This window comes from Felis catus, chromosome B1, assembly GCF_018350175.1.
Source record: "Felis catus isolate Fca126 chromosome B1, F.catus_Fca126_mat1.0, whole genome shotgun sequence".
Classification (NCBI taxonomy): domain Eukaryota; kingdom Metazoa; phylum Chordata; class Mammalia; order Carnivora; family Felidae; genus Felis; species Felis catus.
The window spans coordinates 168,600,864-168,622,858 of NC_058371.1; positions in this window are offsets into that span (position 1 = coordinate 168,600,864).

Below are 21,995 nucleotides of genomic sequence, written 5' to 3' on the forward strand. Positions count from 1 at the left end.
AAAAATGTAAAACACGTAAAAATATGTAGCATGAACTAAATACTTACTAACTGTGAACTGCTAGTATTATGATCTTTAGCAAACTGAAGCTACCAGTTCCCTCCTCCACAGGTAGTGGCTCACTGATACCAGAAGTTAACAGGGCTCTTGCCTTCATCACCTTACACTTTTGGTCAATTAGGGATGTGGATGGCCCATTCACAAAATCAACAATACACCATTATATTAATGCTTTAGAATGATATTTTGGGCTTCAGGATTTCTCAAGGGGGAAAAAAGAATTATAAAAGAAAACACTATTTGCTATTAACTTCTTATTTTAAGTACTGTTTACTGTATTTTTCAACTTCATCTGAATATATTATTTAAATTAATTTTGTTCATTATACTTACATATAATATGACTAGAAAGGCTGGAATTACACTTATTTAGAGTGGTTATATGCTAATAATTATTAATATATATATATATCACTTTAAATAGATTTAAAAAATTAAAGAATTAATAAAAACACTACCTGCTAAGCTAATTGTTAAATGCTACGTCTCTTGAATTGAATGACATATTACTTGAAGGATTCATTAATTCAGTCTTCTAGGTCTGTATGTGAGATTTAGATCTGGATTGGGGAGGTTCTGTAACGTTAAACCATAGAGGGCAAGCATTTTCACACCTACTCCAAGCATTCACATGAGTATATCTGTTAGTCTAAGTTGGTTAGATTTATCTCACTTTGCTAATTGACTCCCAAACCACAGTGGTCTGCTCCAACAGACATACCAATGACACCACACTCCAAGAGCTTTCCATATATCTTGTCAGTACTTCCCACATACTTGTCCAGCACTTAGACTTACAAATATTTTCTAGCACCTAGAAAATTAGAAAAGAATGTTAGAACTTCACTTCTCGGCTATGTCTCTTATTACTTTTACAGCCTTGTTTTCTATGCATTAGTTATTTCATGTAATCTATTTTTTTAATGTAATCGATTGTCAAGTTAGCTAACATACAGTATATACAATGTGCTCTTTGCTTTGGGAATAGATTCCCATGATTCATCGCTTACATACAACACCCAGTGCTCATCCCAGCAAGTGCCCTCCTCAACGCCCATCACCCATTTTCCCATCTCCCCCACCCATCAACCCTCAGTTTGTTCTCTGTATTTAAGAGTCTGTTATGGTTTGCCTCCCTTTTTGTTTCTAATTAATAACTTTTTGATGTTGAAAGAATCTGAAGACTCTGTTGGACTCAAATTTTAAAGATACCCTTCCTTGCATAACCCTTGACCTATTTGCTGAAGGTCCAACACTTCTCTTTCCTTTTCTGTTACATACATAAGACTTCTTCTCATTCTTCCCCTCCTCTTCCTTCTTCCTTCTCTCTCTCTTTTCATCTTACTTCCCTCCCTCCCCACGACATCAAAAATAAATAACATATATTTAGCACTTGCAATGTGTGAGTTACCATGCTTGTTCCTTCATTTGTTTTATTGTATTTAATCCTTGTAACATCCATAAGAAGCAGAATTTTATTTTCTACCATTAACATAATCCAGGTTGGCATAGTCCTTGCAACCCATTCACACTAAGGAACTCATTTACACACAAAAAATAGAATTAAGACAATGAGCTGCTTTTTATAGGATTCACTTCACTTCTCACATATCCCATTATCATGATCAAGAGGCAACTTTCCCACAAGATGTCCACCAGCTAACGCACCCTTCAGTGAATTTTTCTACTGTTCCATTGGGGTAATACCTATAGAAGAGTAGAAAGAGTCACTGAAGGGAGCACCAGCTGGTGGGCATCTTGTGAAGTTGAGATTCTGTAAATAGTATGTGCGATGTGTTCTATCCCAGCAGCCCATGATATAGTTCTTCTCCTGTTCTCAAAAATCATGATTCTAGAATCCAAGGGGTGAAAGTGAAAGTGGCCACTCTCACTATTCTTCCTCTCAGCCTACTGGCAAAGTTTTTTACCGTAACTTCACTTATTTGTTACTACAAACTTTGATTTTACCCTCTAAGCTTAGAGAAGAATGTGTCAGCAAGATAGGGGCTCCTCTGAGGCAGCTGACAATACTGTCACATCCAATGGTTCAAGCACCTGGATTACTTTTTTTAAAATTTTTTTTAACTTTCATTTATTTTTGAGACAGAGAGAGACAGAGCATGAATGGGGGAGGGGCAGAGAGAGAGGGAGACACAGAATCGGAAGCAGGCTCCAGGCTCTGAGCTATCAGCCCAGAGCCCGACGCGGGGCTCGAACTCACGGACCACGAGATCCTGACCTGAGCTGAAGTCGGACGCTTAACCGACTGAGCCACCCAGGCGCCCCAAGCACCTGGATTACTTTAACAACTTCATTTAGGAAGAGCCATCTGGGTTCAGACAACTCTAGAATGAAAACTCGAACTTCCCCCCAGGTAAAACATGATGACCAGCTGAGGCACTAGATGAGGAGGAGAGAGACGCTGCATGGTTATCGAGGTGATGAAATCTCTGTATGGCCTCACGGTTGGCAGCAGAAACAGGAAGTATAATGTCTTCTTAACTCCTTTTCTGGTTGTGCCATTTAAATATCTATATTTACATACTTGACTTGATTTTCCCTTTCTTTTTGGCCCTATGTGTCTTACCATTTTATACATTGTATAGCAATGGTGGTGAATAGTTCACAAATTATCAAGATAAGATTGTGATGGAAATAGCAACACCAAAACTAGAAGGGATTACAGTTTGCCATTAGATACTGCTATATGCAGCTTGGGGGAAAGAGTAGGTAGGTATGTTCACTTTTGAATGAAAGGATGGGTGCCTACCCAGGTGGGCATCCAGGTGGGACCATGATGCAATTTTTATCGACGTTTGGAAGTCTAAGTGTGGCAGAAGGTATGTGATGATGTGAGGAAGGTAAGGAGTGGCTGCCATGGACATGGGTGACCACTTAACGTCTTTGAACGCCTTGCCTATTTTCTGACCATCTTTTACACTGTGTGCTCATCTTTTTACGGTGGAAACTGGAGAATTGTCTTTTTCAGCCTTCTTGACTGCACCAGCACAAACAAGCTTGGGCACAAACGTGGAGGTGATGTGAAGAAGTGGATACGTGAAGATCCCCTTCTTTTAGTGAAGGTGGCAACGTGGACAAGTAGCTTCATACAGACAGATGTACATGAGGTGTCGAGCTCCATCTGTGTAAACTACAGCCGTGGCCCCAGAGTTGGTACCATCAGTAGAAGCTATAGCATTCTTGCTGGAACATTCTCAAAGGGCGTGTGGGGATTCTGGCTGCATAATTTAGGAGCCTGACTCTCTGACTCTTCCAGAGATTCTGCAATCTATCTAACATCCTTTACTAGGATCCTATTCTCCTAATAAAGCAAGCCTTATTCTATAGTTTGCACTAGGAGTTTCTATCGAACCTTTGAGCCATAAAATACATTTTAAAAATATTAAAATAAAAAGTACAAGCTATTTCAACTTTTCAGCACAACAAAGGAAAGTCAGGAGATAAATCAAGTTAACAACAAATTACCACTTTCAATAACGATTATAGCCCTCTTTATAATCACCTTTCATTCTAGAATAGAACGCAATTACAGGCATAAAATAATTTTCTTTTAATTGTATCATGCAGTATGATAGGAATGACTCAAAGAAAAAGTATTGTGCCACTCAATACACAGAATGACTTTCATAAGCGAGAAGAGTATGAACCTATTAAGAATAAATACAGTGATGGAGCAAAAGGTCAGTAAAGAAAGAAAGAAGATGTAATGTAGGCAGAGAAAGCCCTTTCACTGTGGAAATTATTGACTGATTGCGTAAATAAAAAAGCAATGAAATAGTGTCCTGTTAGGTCAGCTGGCGTATTGGTTATTGATGCTACACAGATCTCATTTCACCCTGTAGTATAAATATTTCACAAGGTCAGGACTTTTTAAGTTTGATTTAGTTGGGATAAAACATTATTTAAAACAAAAACAAAAACAAAAAATTTCAAAATAAAATCTGTTTTTAAAAATCAAAGAGGTTAGCAAGAGTAGGCAGAGTGGACAGGAATCTCAGATGGCAGTAAACTTTTGAAATCAATAAAAAAAAGGATTTAAAAAAAATATCTTTAAATAACACTTCAGCTAAGTTCAATGTGAACAAAGACAAAGGCAGAAAGTCAGTTTCAGGGGCTCCTGGGTGGCTCAGTCGGTTGAGCATCCGGCTGCAGCTCAGGTCATGATCTCACGGTTTGTGGATTCGAGCCCTGCGTTGGGCTCTGTGCTGACAGCTCAGAGCCTGGAGCCTGTTTTGGATTCTGTGTCTCCCTCTTTCTCTGCTCCTTCCCCACTCATGCTCTCTCTCAAAAAAAAAAAAGTCCGTTTCAGAACCAATTGTCAATCACTAATTCACTCATCAAACGTTTATTCAACACTGAATATTTCCCTGGAATATTTCAGAGCTCAGTGGCTTAAAGACAAACAGGTGTCTTTATATCCATGAATAGCTCCAATTAAGGGAGAGGACAGAAAGCCCATCAGTGAATTTAGAAACACACTTAATCAACGTTTGGAAGTCTAAGTGTGGCAGAAGGTATGTGATGATGTGAGGAAGGTAAAGAGTGGCTGCCAGTTACAGTTACAGTTACAGCAGAGGGAACCACCAGATGACATGGGGGTCCGGGGATAGGGAGTCTGGAGAAAGACCAGCTAACTGATGAGTAGACAGGAAGGAGAGCTGTGAAGAACCGATGTCAAAGAAAATTTCCTATAAAAGTTAACTGAATTAGAAAGCCGAAGAGCATTAGATACACTGTTACTTTACTACCACTTGTTACCACCTTTTGCCACTATTGTCTTAGAACCCTTTGGTGTAGTACTGATTCCTCTGATAATTCAGTTAGAAAAGTGTAAAATCCACTTGTTCCAACAACCATCCACCTGTTTATTCACCCAGCATTTGTATGTTAAGCACCCATGATATGCCAAACACCCTTCTAGACCTGGGGATGCGGCGCTGAGCAGTACAGACAAATACTGTATCCTCTTTAAGCTTACATTCTGATGGGGGAAAAAAAATCAGACCCTCGCATACATCAGGCAGTGACTGTTTATTTGGCCTTTGCAGTACTAGTGAAAGTCAAGTTCTAGATTTCACGTAAGTCAGACACCTAACCTTTTTATGCTCCGTGAACTTTCTCCCCCTTTCCATCGCCTCACCTTTCTTACTTATCATCTAGTTTTTGGCTTACCCAACCAACATCTCTGTTATATCTGCCTCTCCAAGTTCTTCTTGGAACTCTGTGACTTCCTCTCTGTAACATTTAGCACATTAGCAATCACTTGTGTGTTCTTTTCTGGTGAAATATAAAGTTCAGAGGAAAAGGAATTTTTCCTGTCTTATGCACTTCTTATTCTCAGCCACTAGTGTAGCCTGTGGCACATAATAGGTGGTTTATTTGTTATATTAGTTATATTCGTGAATGGAGTAATTATATTTTCAGTCTTGGGGCTGAATGAAGACTTTTGGTCTCTAATGACCGTGTCACTATATGAGCTGTGGCTTCTGAATTTGTCCTTTACTCTTCAGCAAGTTCTCCTGTCCTTTACAGGAACCCAAGGTAGAGAGTTGGGTGTATTTGGGAGTAAGTTTAGTCTCAAATGGAAATTCATTTGTTAATGCTTAGTTTATCTGTAGTGACCTAATGATTAAAATAGAAGTTTTCCTATTAATAACTCATTACATTTCTTCTTTTTATAAGTTTATTTATTTATTCTGAGAGAGCACACCAGCAGGGGAAGGGACAGAGAGAGAAAGAAGGAGAATCTGGAGCAGGCTCCGCATGGTCAGTGGTCAGCCCGGGAGCCTGATGAGGGGCTTGAACTCACAAACCATGAGTTCATGATCTGAGCTGAAGTGGCATGCTTTATCAACTGAGCCACCACGGTGCCGATTAACTCATTATATTTTCTAATTCAGTCATGCTTCAAATCACTTTCTAAGTAATATTTTTTTACATCATCATGTGATTTTTTTTCTTCTCCGATGAGGAAAAAAATTTTCCTCACTCTTCCTTTTTCTCTATATTCTATTTGTATTAGATAATAAAGGGTTTGTGGGTGCCTGGGTGGTTCAGTCAGTTAGGCATCCCACTTCAGCTCAGGTTATGATCTCATGGCTTGTGGGTTCGAGCCCCGCATTGGGCTCTGTGCAGACAGCTCAGAGGCTGGAGCCTGCTTCGGATTCTGTGTCTCCCTCTCTCTCTGTCCCTCTCCCGCTCATGCTCTGTCTCTCAAAAAAAAAAAAACATTAAAAAAATTTTGTTAAGAGTTTGTCTTGAATTTATAGTAATTATATAGCAAGTAATTGGTAATGTGCTAAATGCTACAGAGAGTATAAATACGAGTGCCTGAGACTATTCTAGGAGCAATAGGAACAAAGAAACACAATCATATGCATTTCGTCTTGAGGCAGAAATCCTAATGATCTTTATGGTACTTTTATTGTCTTCAGAGCTCCTTATACTCTTAAAATTTAGTAAGGACCTCAAAAAGTTGTTGTGTTTTAAAATGAGGATTATAATCATTGTTTATTATATTGGAAATTAAAACTGAGAAACTTTAGTATATTTATTTATTCATCAGAAAAGAGTAATATTCATTTTAAGTGTTTATACATATAACATTATTATTAATGAAATAGTTTTAACCTTATTAACCAACTGAACAAGTATGACGGTCCTACAGTGTCAAGTGTTCTAGAATATTAAGAAGAAAAATTAAGGATAAACTTCCACGTGGAATTTGATCTGTCCCCATCCATCATACCTAAGCCTGAAAAGAAGCCATGCAATGTGTTAAATTTTCACAAAGTTTGATAAATTTTGAAGTTCTTGATTTCTTACTTTAAGAAATTAAGTTAATGCCTTTACTTACAATACAAAAGGTTATGCTTTGTGCTTTGAATTTTGTATTATTTGTACAAAAGTCATATTTTTTTAATTTTAACTTAAAAAATTATCCTTTCATAGTCCTTAAAAATGATACTGTAAAAATATTTAGGGATGTGGAAAGATATGCATGATATAGTAAGTTAAAAAGTGGGTTACAAAACAGTATTTATGTTAGGATACCAATTTTAAGTTTTACCTGAAAAATCAACATATGTGCATTTCTTCATTTTGTTGGTTTGTGGTCACTTACATAAAAATGTAAACAATATACAATATCGTATTTTATATGCATTTGCAAAACACAGTTCATTTAAACTTCTGTTTATCTCTAAAGGTTTATATCCTGTTGTGATTTTCTACTTCTGATGAATGCCCAATCACACTAATTCCTTGTAGGGCACCTCCTTTCTTTAGACCTTCATGAAGCAGAGAATGTTTTCCTTAACTTCTCAAAATATTCTCACATATTCAATTTCTATGTAGCAAGTTTTATTCATGGTTCAGGAGCAGTGGAAGGTGCCTGCATTGCTGTATGGCACAGAAATTAAAACTGCACATAAATCATGCCCGACTACAAACTACTTTGGTCATTGCCATAAAATGAAATCTGTAGGGGTGCCTGGATGGCTCAGTCAGTTTAGCATACAATTTTGTCTCAGGTCATGATCTCCTGGTTTGTTAAGTTCAAGCCCTGCACCGGGCTATGTGCTGACAGCTCAGAGCCTGGAGCCTGCTTCGGATTCCGTGTCTCTCTCTCTCTCTCTCTCTCTCTCTCTCTGTCCCTCCCCTGCTCTCATTCTGTCTCTCTCAAAAATAAGTAAACATAAAAAAAAAAAAGGAAATCACTAACGTGCCATATTTTCTCCACAGCTTGGGCAATTTCCACCATATTGTTACTCCTTTTCTCTCCCTCCTTATTCTCTCGTCACTGAGTTCTACATCCTCTCCTTTTTGAACAGATCTTTAAGCCTCGCTTACTTTACAATCTTTGTCTTATCCTAGCCCATCTTATTCATGCCTTGGGAACTTTTTCACAGCCCAAAGAACCTCCAATGTATGAAGCCAATGATGATGATGATGAGTAATGTATATTGAAATTTTATTATCAGCCAGATACTGGCTCAAAGACTTTATCTCCTTTAAATTAAAATCAACTCTCAGGAACAGAAAATAATAGTTTGTGCATTTTACAGATGAGGCCAAAAGATTTGTTAATGTTTCCAAAGGTACAAAGGCAGTAAGATCAATGATCTGGGTTTGCACTCACATTATATAATTCAAAAACCCATCATCAATATTTTTTGATATTTTTTAAAAGACATTTTCCCCTCTCAGAGCAGTTACATAACCAGTTTTTTTTAAAATTTCATTTTTTCTTCCATGTTACATATTTTTGCATGTATATTTGGAAACAATCAAAGCATTTTTAATAGAGGACAATGGTGATAATCATTTATTATTTTCTCTTCTTTATATTTTTAAAATTTTCCATAGTAAAGCATATTGGTTATCTAATATATAGGAGAAAACATCTTTAAATACTAGATTAAAGCAATTTGACAGAGGTAATGTTGTTTCCAATAGCTAATCTTGAGTGATGATATATCTGATGGTATGGAAATATTTAGAAAAATCTTTGTCTACTTTCTGGCTTTCTTAAATATATTTTTCTCCATTAGTGTAAGAAAAATAGTTTAAAAAAGAATACCTCAAACTTTACTCAACTATGTATATCACAAAATTGGAAATCAAAGCCAAAGGAATCAATTAATTGTTTGATCAATACACCAAAGTTTAAAATCCATAATCCAGTATTGCCATTGTTAAGATGGTTCAAGAGCTCCACATGTAAATATCTCTTTTTTTATCTACAAGAGATCGTTATACTATATCTTGTCTTGTGAAACCTCAAACAACTGTTTAGTGTACAACTTAACTTTTCTCCCCTTCCATAGAAAGGCAAATTATTCTATTTTATTTTTTGAAAGTTTATTTATTTTGAGAGAGAGATAGAGCACATGAGCAGGAAAGAGACAAAGAGGGAGACAGAATCCCAAGCAGGCTCCACACTGCCAGTATAGAGCCTGATTCGGGGTTCTAGCTCCCCAAAGGTGAGATCATGACCTGAGCCTAAGCCTAAGTCAAGAGCCCAACTCTTAACCAACTGAACTACCCAGGTGCTCCAGAAAGGCAAATTGTTTTAAAGTGAAAGAAATACCTTTATTTTCTTTTTCTTTTTTTTAAATGTTTATTTATTTATTTATTTATTTATGAGAGAGAGAGAGACAGAGTGTGAGCAGAGGAAGGACAGAAAGAGAGACACAGAATAAGAAGCAGGTTCCAGACTCTGAGCTGTCCGCACAGAGCCCGGCGCTGGGCTCAAACCCTCCAACCATGAGATCACGACCTGAGCGGAAGTCTGACGCTCAACCCACTGAGCCACCCAGGCGCCCCTGAAAGAAATACCTTTAACAAACCATGTAATTTGCAATTTGATTTAAAGAAGAGAAGAAAGGCCGTCTAGGGTGCCTGTGGTGTAAACCTGAATACACTTGTTCTCCATGCTGGTGGGAAAGAGTACAGTAAAATCACCGTTGTTCTCTTTCCCCGTTCCAGGCGCCGTGGGCACAACCAGCCAGCGCCTGCCCTCCTCCCCCAGGGTGCAAATGTTAGTCTGCTGCCCGTGAATTTATCTGTTCACATTTCTATGTAAGTAGTTCAAAGCCCCTTATCCATGATACCATTTCCACTTACAATTATAGATACTAACACAATGCTGTTTTGAGGCTTAATATCCAAAATAATAATAAAAAAATACGCCATATACAGAGCCCGAGACTGAATAAATATTATTCAGACGAACTTAATTATCCAGATAATTCTTGTGCATCTCTTGATGAAACTGAAATCTACTAATGATAATCAATTGCTGTTTTAAATCAAAGAGCTGGAGCTTATTTGTGGATTAGATCTATTCATATTGTGTTTCCATAAGCTATTGCCTTGGATAATTGAGACCTAAATGTGTGCTCTAGAGGCCTACCTTCATAATATTTTTGTTTTATTATTTTAATCTACTAGGAAACTTAAAAGGAACCACATAAAAAATAACATCATGAATGCGGATGCTGTAGTCCTGCCCAGTTGAAAAGCCTGGAAAGGGAATGCCAATACGCTAGAAACCTAGGTGAGTACAAGAACTCGTTAAGGAGTGTGAGACAGTCACTGAGACGGAGGAGAGGGAACCCTGGTTGTCAAGGTGGGTGCTGCATAGAGAGATGCTGATGCTCTCAGCCATGACACTGACCGCTCGCCCTTCTCAGGGAAGACACTCTACTAGATGTGAGACCGCACTGATGCTAAACTGGATTTATTTAGTAGGAAACCAAAGTCTATGGGCCACATGGGAAAAACTAACAGGAAGACAGGATTGATCTCTAACTGAGAGTTGGAAAACGACAGCGGAGAAATGGCTCCACAAATTTGCAGCTCTGAGGAAACATCTCTCCTGGGGTCCTCCCGAGACTGAGTCAGTGGGGAGGAAAATGCCCGCTTGGATTCTAGAAAGAAAAACAAACAAGACCTGAGAGAGTGAAGGAGTGAGGGAGCCAAGGGAGTGGGAGGGAGCAAGGGAGGGAAAGAGAGAGAGAGAGAGAGAGAGCGCTTGGCATGTTTCTGAGAGAGGATTGCACTGAAGTGTGACAAAGAAAATGTGTACTTCAGAGTTTTTCTTTGCTCTGATTGCAGTAACAAGAGTAGAACAAGCTTGAGATATCAAGAGTGGCTTCTGAAATGGAAAACAAAATAATTTAAACATTTGAAGAATCAGAAACCTAATACAAGTGTGTTAATAAGAAAATCCCACTGCAACAAAGATTTTTATTTGAAAAATCATATGTTCTTAAAATTAGGAAAGGGGCGCCTGGGTGGCGCAGTCGGTTAAGAGTCCGACTTCAGCCAGGTCACGATCTTGCAGTCCATGAGTTCGAGCCCCGCATCGGGCTCTGGGCTGATGGCTCAGAGCCTGGAGCCTGTTTCCGATTCTGTGTCTCCCTCTCTCTCTGCCCCTCCCCCGTTCATGCTCTGTCTCTCTCTGTCTCAAAAATAAATAAACGTTAAAAAAATAATTAGGAAAAAAAATTTATTGCATGTGTCTACTGAACCCATAAGTATTCTGCTTATTTAAACAATACTTAGGGGGTGCCTGGGTGGCTCAGGCTGTTGAGCGACCTGCTTTGGCTCAGGTCATGATCTCACGGTTCATGAGTTCAAGTTCGGCTTTCAACATAGAGCCTGCTTCGGATCCTCTGTCTTCCTCTCTCTCTGCCCCTCTCCTTCCCCCCTCAAAAATAAACATTTAAAAAAAATAAAATAAAATGAATGAAAAATAAAAAAATACTTAGGCCTTTGAATTACATTAATACACTTTGAAGGATAGAAGAGTGAAGCACATTATTTTCTGACTTTGAATGGAAATTAATCTTTCCACAAATATTTTTTCCCAAACACCAATGGTTAATTAATATTTATGTTATGTTTCCTAATAATTTCAATAATGCTTAAATTTTAGTACGTTGCAATCCTTACTCTTTTTTAACTAGGTGAATATGCTTTTCAATATTAACAAATGATCTTTTGATAGTTATTACTTATCCATCTAAAAAATAAACTAAAACTACACAAGCATTGAACTATATTGCAGAATGAAAACAAGAGAGAATTACTTTTGCTTCTTATCCTGACCTTGTAAATAATAAATACAACCATATTTATGACAGGCGGATTATCAGTTTTGAAGTAATCAGCAACAATAGCTGTGACCCTCTAGCATTCAGACTCTCTAGGCCACTCTTTGATAATAGTTGCAAAAGTTGTTCTAATACATAATTCTTTAATAGTATGTAACACTTAATTATCAGAAATTAACAACATTTCTCGGTAAACTTTCACTATCTTAGAGGAGTAGTCTCCAAAAATAATATTTCTTTTTGTCTCACTAAAAGGATAATATAACTAACCTGATTTCTCATGAGCATTCCCTGGAGTTTCTCCAGAAATATAATTTAAATTTAGATTTTTAGTTTCTGTTTGTCCACATTTTCAAAGGACTTATGAATGTCAGTGTGTGTGTATGTGTGTGTGTGTGTGTGTGTGTATGCATGCTTTTATTCCCCCTTCAGAAATCACCCTGTATGCTGCCCTTACAGTAAGATTTGTTCTCCAAATCAGATGACCTTATCTTAATCTTAATTATGAAACCAACCTTTAGTCTCAAGATATTCTTTTTTTTTTTTAAGTTTATTTTGAGAGTGAAAGAGAGGAGGAGGAGAGAGAGAGAGACAGAAAGAGAGAGACAGAGAGAACGAGTGGGGGGAGGGGCAGAGAGAGAGGGAGACAGATAGTCCCAAGGAGGCCCCGTGCTGCCAGCGTGGACCCCAATACAGGGCTCAAACCCACGAACAATGAGATCATGACCTGAGCCAAAATCAAAAGTCTGATGCTTAACTGACTGAGCCACCCAGGTGCCCTTAGTCTGAAGATATTCTTATTCTTACTCCTTCACAAAATAAATCTCTTTTCCATCCCAAGTCACAAAGCCATTTCTGGAACATAGATTTTGATGAAGGCAGGAATAATCTCTCTGAAATATCCTGAAAGACTGAGGACAAATGAACTTTAGAAAAGTGCCATTTTCATAAACTGCAACTTGAGTCTATGCTTAGAATAAGAAAAAAAGTGTATCTATAATGTAGTGTGTGGTCTACAGAGATTTTTCCACTCTGAAATTGTCTAGACTAAGAAAGCGAAGATGGATATTAAAAAAAACAAGCTCCATTTGGAAATCTGTATAACTCATGATCTATATTAAGGCTCTATTTTTGTTCTGAACACTATGAAAGTTACTAATGAAGTAAGAACACTCCTAGGGGGTTTACAGTCGATGATCAGGAGATAAATAACCACAAAAATAATAGAAGAAAATAAGATTGACATAGACAAACAAAGTAGAAGCATCTAGTTCCATCTGTGAACAGAGCCTCAGAAATTCTTCTCAGAGAAAAGGGCACTTGAGCTGCGTCTTAAAAATAAGAAGGGGTTATCTAAATTGGCAAGGTTGGCCATAGGGAAAGAATATAACTGTGGAAGTGTATATCTTGAGTTACAAAAAAAAAAACCAAACCTTGGTTTATAAGAGTCTGATTTTTATTTATGAATGTAAATTAGTTTGGTTTTCCCAAAGCATAGGTTGTAAAGCAACAGGAGAAAGGCAAAATATTGTAAAATCTGAAGAAGTTAGCTCTAAGCGAGTGGCAGCTCCTGGGAAATCCTGTATATAGTAGCAAAGAGTCTAGAATCTGTCCTGAGCAATGAATGTCAGCAAATATTTTTATTCAGGAGAAGAATCGTTAAGTTTGTATTTCACATAGAGCTTTTGTCTGCAATGTAAAGTGTGAATTGGAAAAGGAGGTGGTATTGGCGAAGAGACCAGCTGCACCCATAGTATTGGCGAGAGCTGATGTGTGTGTAAGCTATAGCGGAAGTCATGAAAGTACAGAGGGGGAATTAGAGTTTAAGGGAGTAGAATTTATAGGACTTGATGCAGGTTTAATGGAGAGGTGGCTACTTAAAATATATCCCTTAAATATAATTTGGATGAGTGGGTAAATAATGGTAAATATTTTGGAGAAAATAAAGATATCCTTTAGTTTGTGTTGTGTATGAGGTTTTTTGAGGTTATCTTTTTACAGATATCACCTATACTCTTAAATATACAAGTTCAGCGTTTACAGAACAAATTTGCACATTAACTCTAGATTGGTTTAATACACATTTATTGAGCACCTATTATGCAGCAGGGAGTGTTCTGGGGATGCAACCGTGAACAAGCCTCCCTCAAGGAACATTTGCTCTATTGCATTAGACTAGATATGGTGGTCAACAGCTGAAGTTGTCCCCATAGGGATAGATGATCATTCTGATAAAAAAGGGGAGAGGTGGAGGAACAGAGAGAGAAACAGAAAGGGAAAGAGAAGTGATGAGCAGAGAAAATTGCACATGGAACCTTGGTGAATATTAAACTTACGTGGCATCACAAGCAGAAAAATGCAAAAATGAATAAGAATATTTAGATGTAAAAAAACTAGAATTTTAAACTTATTGGGATCTTAGAACCCAAGAAAGGAGAAAAGCCAAGAATGATGATCAAAAAGAGTTAAATGTTAAACAAATTCAAGTAATATGAAAGACAAAAATAATCTGCTGGAATTTAGCAGGCCAGAGTAACCGTTCAGAGAGGACTTTCAGTAAACTGGTAGAGGCAGAAACTTGGCAGAGGGGAAAGAAGTGACTGAAATGTGAAATATCCTATTTTGAAGTAAAAGCAGCAAGCATTATCGTTTTAGCAAGAATTTTAGCGGTGGAAAAATGAAAAAAAGTATTGCAGAGACAATGAAGTTTTATTTTTAAAGTTGCAAAGACAAACTTTGTTGCACGTGTAAAAGTAGTGAAGAGGAAAGAGAGAAGAGTTAAAGACACAAGAAGATAAGGACTGATGAATTGTGACCTATTTTACGCATACAGGAGTAAAATCGGAAATTTTTTCAAAAGCACAAGTTGAGGGATCTGCTTTGAACATGAGAAAAGGGACCACTTTTTCTGACTGGATGAAATGGAGTGACAACAGATGATAAATGATAGATGATAGATAGATAGATAGATGATAGAGATAGATGATAGATAGGCAGATAGATAATAGATAGATAGATAGATAGATAGAGGATAGGAGAGAGAGGTGAGAGAGAATTATCTCTAACACCCCAAATTTTAAAATTCCACATTTTAAATTATTTATATAGGAAGAAGTTAGGTCTTATTTCCAGGTTGAGAAAAAAATATCCACACTTGCTTTCACTAGTTAAAATTCACCCCCTTTCTAAGTGTTTATTTGTTATAGAATCTTTCTGATTGCTAAAAAGATTAGCTGTTATAACCCTCTTAAATTGAATGACCTAGCAAGCAGCACATTATATCGGTCAATTGCACATGACTATAAGGGTGACTGCATTTAATACACTAGCATAATTGCAAATCTGCTCTTAATAAATTACTGCCAACATCCTTTCTACTAAATTACTTTATACTTGTTTAAAAAAAATCAAACAAGTTTTACCAGTAAGATAGCTTTCCTGCTATATTTTAATTATAGTGTCTTTTTTGAATGCAACTTACTTTCATTAGGACAGTAGAAATCTCCATAACTCCACCAGTTAACTGAAAGGACCTCAAATTTTTATATCTTAACCAAAACTACTGGTATTCTCTCCATCTTCTATTTATCTCAGAAAATAGCACTACCATTCACTTTGTTGCTTAAGCCCCCAAATGAACGGATCTTGTAATAACTCTTTACCTTTTTCTTTTTCCCACATTTACATAAATCCATCAGGAGATCCCGCATCCATCAGCTTCCCGCTAGCTTCAACACTATGAGTAAAGGCCAAGCGATCGCTGACTTTTACCTAAACTGCAACATCTTATTTACCTTATCCTTCTAATCTTGACCCCCCAGTTGATAATTCAGCTTTCAGTTGCTAATTGTTCTTAAAACCTATGTTATACCACATTCCTTCTTTCTTGAAACCTTGTAATGGATTCAAATAACATGAAGGAAAAAAAAAAAAAGCTCTTACTATAACCTGACAGGTTCAGTAGGACTGATCCTGGCAATCTTTTTTTTTTAATATGAAATTTATTGTCAAATTGGTTTCCATACAACACCCAGTGCTCATCCCAACAGGTGCCCTCCTCAATGTCCATCACCCACTTTCCCCTCCCTCCCACCCCCCATCAACCCTCATTTTATTCTCAGGTTTTAAGAATCTCTTATGTTTTGGGTCCCTCCCTCTCTAACCTTTTTTTTTTTTCCTTCCCCTCCCCCATGGTCTTCTGTTAAGTTTCTCAGGATCCACATAAGAGTGAAACATACGGTGTCTGTCTTTCTCTGTGTGGCTTATTTCACTTAGCATAACACTCTCCAGTTCCCTCCATATTGCTACAAAAAGCCATATTTCATTCTTTCTCATTGCCAAGTAGTATTCCATTGGACATTTAGGCTTTTTCCATAATTTGGCTATTGTTGAAAGTGCTGCTATAAACATTGGGGTACAAGTGCCCCTATGCATAAGCACTCCTGTTTCCCTTGGGCAAATTCCTATTGGTGCTATTGCTGGGTCATAGGGTAGGTCTATTTTTAATTTTTTGAGGAAGCTCCACACTGTTTTCCAGAGTGGCTGTACCAGTTTGCATTCTCATCAACAGTGCAAGAGGGTTCCCGTTTCTCCACATCCTTGCCAGCATCTATAGTCTCCTGATTTGTTCATTTTAGCCACTCTGACTGGCATGAGGTGATATCTCAGTGTGGTTTTGATTTGTATTTCCCTGATGAGGAGTGACGTTGAGCATCTTTTCATGTGCCTGTTGGCCATCTGGATGTCTTCTTTAGAGAAGTGTCTATTCATGTTTTCTGCCCGTTTCTTCACTGGACTATTTGTTTTTTGGGTGTGGAGTTTGGTGAGCTCTTTGTAGACTTTGGATACTAGCCCTTTGTCTGACATATCATTTGCAAATATCTATTCCCATTCCATTGGTTGCCTTTTAGTTTTGTTGATTGTTTCCTTTGCAGTGCAGAAGCTTTTTATCTTCATGAGGTCCCAATAGTTCATTTTTGCTTTTCATTCCCTTGCCTTTGGAGATGTGTCAGTAAGAAATTGCTGTGGGTGAGGTCAGAGAGGTTTTTTTCCTGCTTTCTCCTCTAGGGTTTGATGGTTTCCTGTTTCACATTCAGATCCTCTATCCATGTTGAGTTTATTTTTGTGAATGGTGTAAGAAAGTGGTCTAGTTTCATTCTTTTGCCTGTTGCTGTCCAGCTCCCCCAGCACCATTTGTTAGAGAGACTTCTTTTTTCCATTGGATATTCTTTCCTGCTTTGTCAAAGATTAGTTGGCCATACTTTTGTGGGTCCAATTCTGGAGCCTCTATTCTATTCCATTGGTCTATGTGTCTGTTTTTGTGCCAATACCAAGCTGTCTTGATGATGACAGCTTTGTAGTAGAGGCTAAAGTCTGGGATTGTGATGCCTCCTGCTTTGGTCTTCTTCTTCAATATTACTTTGGCTTTTCAGGGTCTTTTGTGGTTCCATACAAATTTTAGGATTGCTTGTTCTAGCTTCGAGAAGAATGCTAGTGCAATTTTGATTGAGATTCCATGAATGTGTAGATAGCTTTGGGGAGTTTTGACATTTTAACAATATTTATTCTTCCAATCCATGAGCATGGAATGTTTTTCCATTTCTTTGTATCTTCTTCAATTTCCTTCATAAGCTTTCTATAGTTTTAAGCATACAGATCTTGTACATCTTTGGTTAGATTTATTCCTAGGTATTTTATGCTTCTTGGTGCAATTGTGAATGGGATCAGTTTCTTTATTTGTCTTTCTGTTGCTTCATTATTAGTGTATAAGAATGGAACTGACTTCTGTACATTGATTTTGTATCCTGCGACTTTGCTGAATTCATGTATCAGCTCTAGCAGACTTTTGGTGGAATCTATCGGGTTTTCCATGTATAATATCATGTCATCTGCAAAAAGCGAAAGCTTGACTTCATCTTTGCCAATTTTGATGCCTTTGATTTCCTTTTGTTGTCTGATTGCTGATGCTAGCACTTCCAACACTATGTTAAACAACAGTGGTGAGACAGGACATCCCTGTACTGTTCCTGATCTCAGGGGAAAAGCTCTCAGTTTTTCCCCATTGAGGATGATATTAGCTGTGGGCTTTTCATAAATGGATACTGAGGGAAGATGTCGGAGTAGGAGGACACTGGACTCACCTCGTCCTGCTGATTGCTTAGATTTTGTGGCAGTCTTTTGAACGTCACCTCCTAACTTCCTTCTCCTTGATGACTCACTGCACCTTCTTGGGCACCAGATATGCTCTAATGGCAGTGACCTTCCAATCACTGGTCTCTTTGCCTGGAACAGTCCTCCCTTACTTCACTAACTTCCACTCAGTTGCCATCTATTAATGGAGACCTTTCCTCACAAGCTTAAAAAGCAAATTGCCATTAACTTCTCTCCTCTTAGCTAGCTGCAGTTTCTCTTCTAAACACATATCACCAACTAACACGATCCTCCCATTAGAATATAAGGTCCATTGAGGGGGTTCTATTAGTTTTGTTGACTGTTCACCTCCCTACCACGTGCAAATGCTAGTTACTCAACATTTGTTGACTGGATGAATAAATGAATGAAGGAACTTCATTCTCTGTTTGGAAATCTGTTTACTGATTTTCTTTTCTTGTCACTTTGAGCACATATCTCAGAGAGATGGTAGTGTGGAGAGAGGCTACAGCCTTGAATAGCCTGCTCACCATATCTGCGATTACTGATATTTTAAACTGGATCGGATTATTTTGAATAACTGAAAATGACCAGGAAGCTATGGGGTTTGCTTAAAATGTGATTAAATGATGTGGAAATAAGGTTAGAGAGAAGTCACTGAAGGCACACAAAACTATGTCAACAGATACACTGGGTTCAGACTACTAAATAGCCTTTTTATGTATTAATAAAAATACATGGGGATAAAAATGAGCCTCAAGATCCATGACCTGACAATTTAATATATTTTATTTGTTTCTTAATGTTACAGTATCATATACTGAATATAATATGCTGTGAATTATAAAGTGAACCTTGCAGCTAACCTGCTTTTTATTTGTTTGATTAGTGTTTTTATCAATGGCTTTTCAAAACATGCTTTGATTCACAAACATCACAGATAAATTGGTTGCCTACTGGATTTCTAAGTATAATTAAATTATTTAAATTTTATGAGTAATTTTGCTTTGAGTCTAATCCCAGTTATACTATTTATACGTTGTGCAATACGTTGTGCAGGAGCAGGTTATTTGGAATTTTCTCATCCATTAAATGGGAATATTAACATATTTATTCCATGGTTTGCTATGATAATAACATGAAATAATGCATTTAAAGTGCTAGCAACAATGCTTTGGAGAAAATAATTCTTAAATAAATATTTATATTATTAACAACACCATGTGGTAGGTGTTTGGGTTATACAAATATGGAGAAATGTTTCTCTATCTGTTATGGAATGAATGTTTACATCCTTGAAAAATACATATGTTGTAGTGCCCTTGGGAGGTAATTAGATCATCAGATTGGAGCCGTCATAAATAGGATTAATGGTCTTACCAGAAAAGGCCAGAGAGCTAGCTTGCTCTCTTTTCACCATTCAAGAACACAACAGGAAAGCCCACAGTCTGCACCCTGGAAGAGGACCTTCACTGGAACCCACACATGTGGCACCCTGATCTTGGACTTCCAGTCTTTAGACTGAGAAATAAATGCTGTTGTTTGTAAACTACCCCCATCTATTTTACTTTGTTGTAGTAGCCTGAGCCAACTAAGACATTATCCTTTCATATGGAGAGGGCACAGTCAGTTTTTTAAAGATCACACAGTTAATAAATGTCAGAGCCAATATTAAAACTTAAGTAGATTCACTCCAGAGTCCACATTCTTGCTTTCCATATCACCTCTAGAGAGGCAGCAGGAAATATGAATTGATTTTGAAATGTATGTGCTTTTCCCTGAAAATAGACTAAGGAATAATTGAGTGCTGTGAAATATTCATAGTATAGGAAAACAGAACGAAATAAAGAAAAAGCACTGAATGTGGGCAAATTAACCAGTTGCAAAACAGAAACCACATTCATGTTGCCTATGAATAATTTCTACATTTGAATGATATTTAAATAAAACTTTTGGGAATTACATCTTTAAAATCAGATTTGGTAAAAATTTATGATGATTTGGATTTTTCTGAAATTATGAATCTGATTCAACTTTGAGGTCTACAGTAATAATTATTTTTTAAATATTTTAGAAATATCTGCCAATATTGTTACCACTAATGATCCTGATGTTTCATAAGGTATCACTGACCTCTGCCATGGGCTCAGGGATGACCAATGTTGAATGACAAGCTACAGAAAACACATATTCACCAAAATTGCAGATCCAAGAAGCTAGAAAGGAGAAATAACATCAGCAATTAAAAACCATGATTAATAGGATGCCGGGGTGGCTCAGTTGGTGGAGCATCAGACTTCTGCTCAGGTCGTGATCTCACAGTGGTTGGTAGGTTGAAGCCCCGCATCCAGCTTTGTGCTGACAGAGTAGAGCCTGCTACTTCCAATTCTGTCTCCCTCTCTCTCTGCCCCTCTCCCACTCTCTCTCTCTCTCTCAAAATAATTTGAAGAAAGATATTCCTGTGTAAAACTGAGATAATATAATTTAATAAGAATAAATTGAAAATATTGCCTTTAATTTCAAAGAATTTATTGTACAATAAAAGATTAGGGATCCCTGACATAAAGTTTGTTCACAAGAAAATGTTCTGACAGTTTAGCTGAACCTAAGCAAAGTCTCATGCCCCACACAGTCTCCATAGGCTTCCCTCACTCTTCCCGATGGTTGTGATCATTGATTTAATGTATCATCTTGACTAGGCCATGAAGTGCTGAGGTATTTGGCTCAACCTTATTTCTGAGTTTGTTTGTGAGGTATTTCTGAGTGACGTTAACATTTGAATTGGTAGACTGAGACAATGGGTCCTTCTCTGAGAAAAATGGACCAGTAAAGTTGCCTCAGCCTCTTACAAACCAATGAAGAAATGTATTCACCTCATCATCACGTCTTCTTGTTACAATTAAAAAAAAACAACCCTCTTCAATCAGAAGCTAATGATCTCTTTTCTTGTGTTCCAGAGACAATCTCCTCTCAAGAGTGCTCCTGTGGTTTCTTTTTGCTCCAGCATCATCAATATCTCTTTCTCCGTTGCTTATAACCTCATGCCCTCTAATACATTCTACTAGATAGCAACCACAACAACAAAGCATGCTTCATTGACTGCTTTTTATCAATTTTACTTCATGGCCAAACACTAACAGATATTTTTCTAAACATTATAGTCACACTTCCTTGAACCTATGTGTTCTAATAGAGCTTCATTCTCCCAGGCACTCAAAGTTTCCAGAGATCTCCATATTGCCAAATTCATGTTTAAAGTACCTTTTTCAATATGTTCAGACTTTCAGGAGCATTCCATATAGTTCACAATGACTTATTTTCATGAAACATCCTCTCAGTTTTCAGAACACTATACTCTTTTGGTTGTCCTTTTACCACTTCTCTGTCTCCTTAGTAGGTCCTTCATCTGTTCCTCCCTAAATGTTGCCAACCCTCAGTAATGAGACTTTTTCTCTCCATGCTCTTAAGTTTCTCCCTTCGCAATAAATACCTTCATTGCTATTAATTTATATGATATCTACATTATATATGCTCTTTTTAGTTACAAATAGCGGATTCCCAAACTTTATTAGTTTAAAGAATAAAGGGATATTTGAGTGAATCAATGAAGTTAAGAAGCTGGGCTGTAACTGGTTTTCAGTCTTTATCTCATGATTGCAAAATGGCTGCTACACTTTGGATAATTCTATTTTTATACAATAGCATCCTGAGATGAAATCAAGGTGAAACGCTGAAAACAAAATAAAACAAAACAAAACAAAACAAAAAAGTCCTGATGTCTTCATGTAATAGGGAAGATAACATTGAAAGAAGCTTTCAGAAACACTTCTCATGTTTTATTGGCCAGAATTGGGTCACATGTTCACTTATAGACCAATTGTTGTCAATGTGGAAGAGTTGCTGTAATTTCATTAAAATCAAACTAATTCATCCCCTGGCCTTGAATCAGTTCCCATATAAATTTGGAGTTCTAATAGATGTCCATATTGGACATAGTGGGCATTCATGGGAATGAACTCATTCTCTCTCTCCCCCCCCGCCCCGTCTCTTTTAACAAATAGAACTTTATTATCTTTTTCATCTATCAAATCAAGAACACTAGATCTATGGGAAAGCAGTCCCGGCCCTCGGTCAAGGACTGAA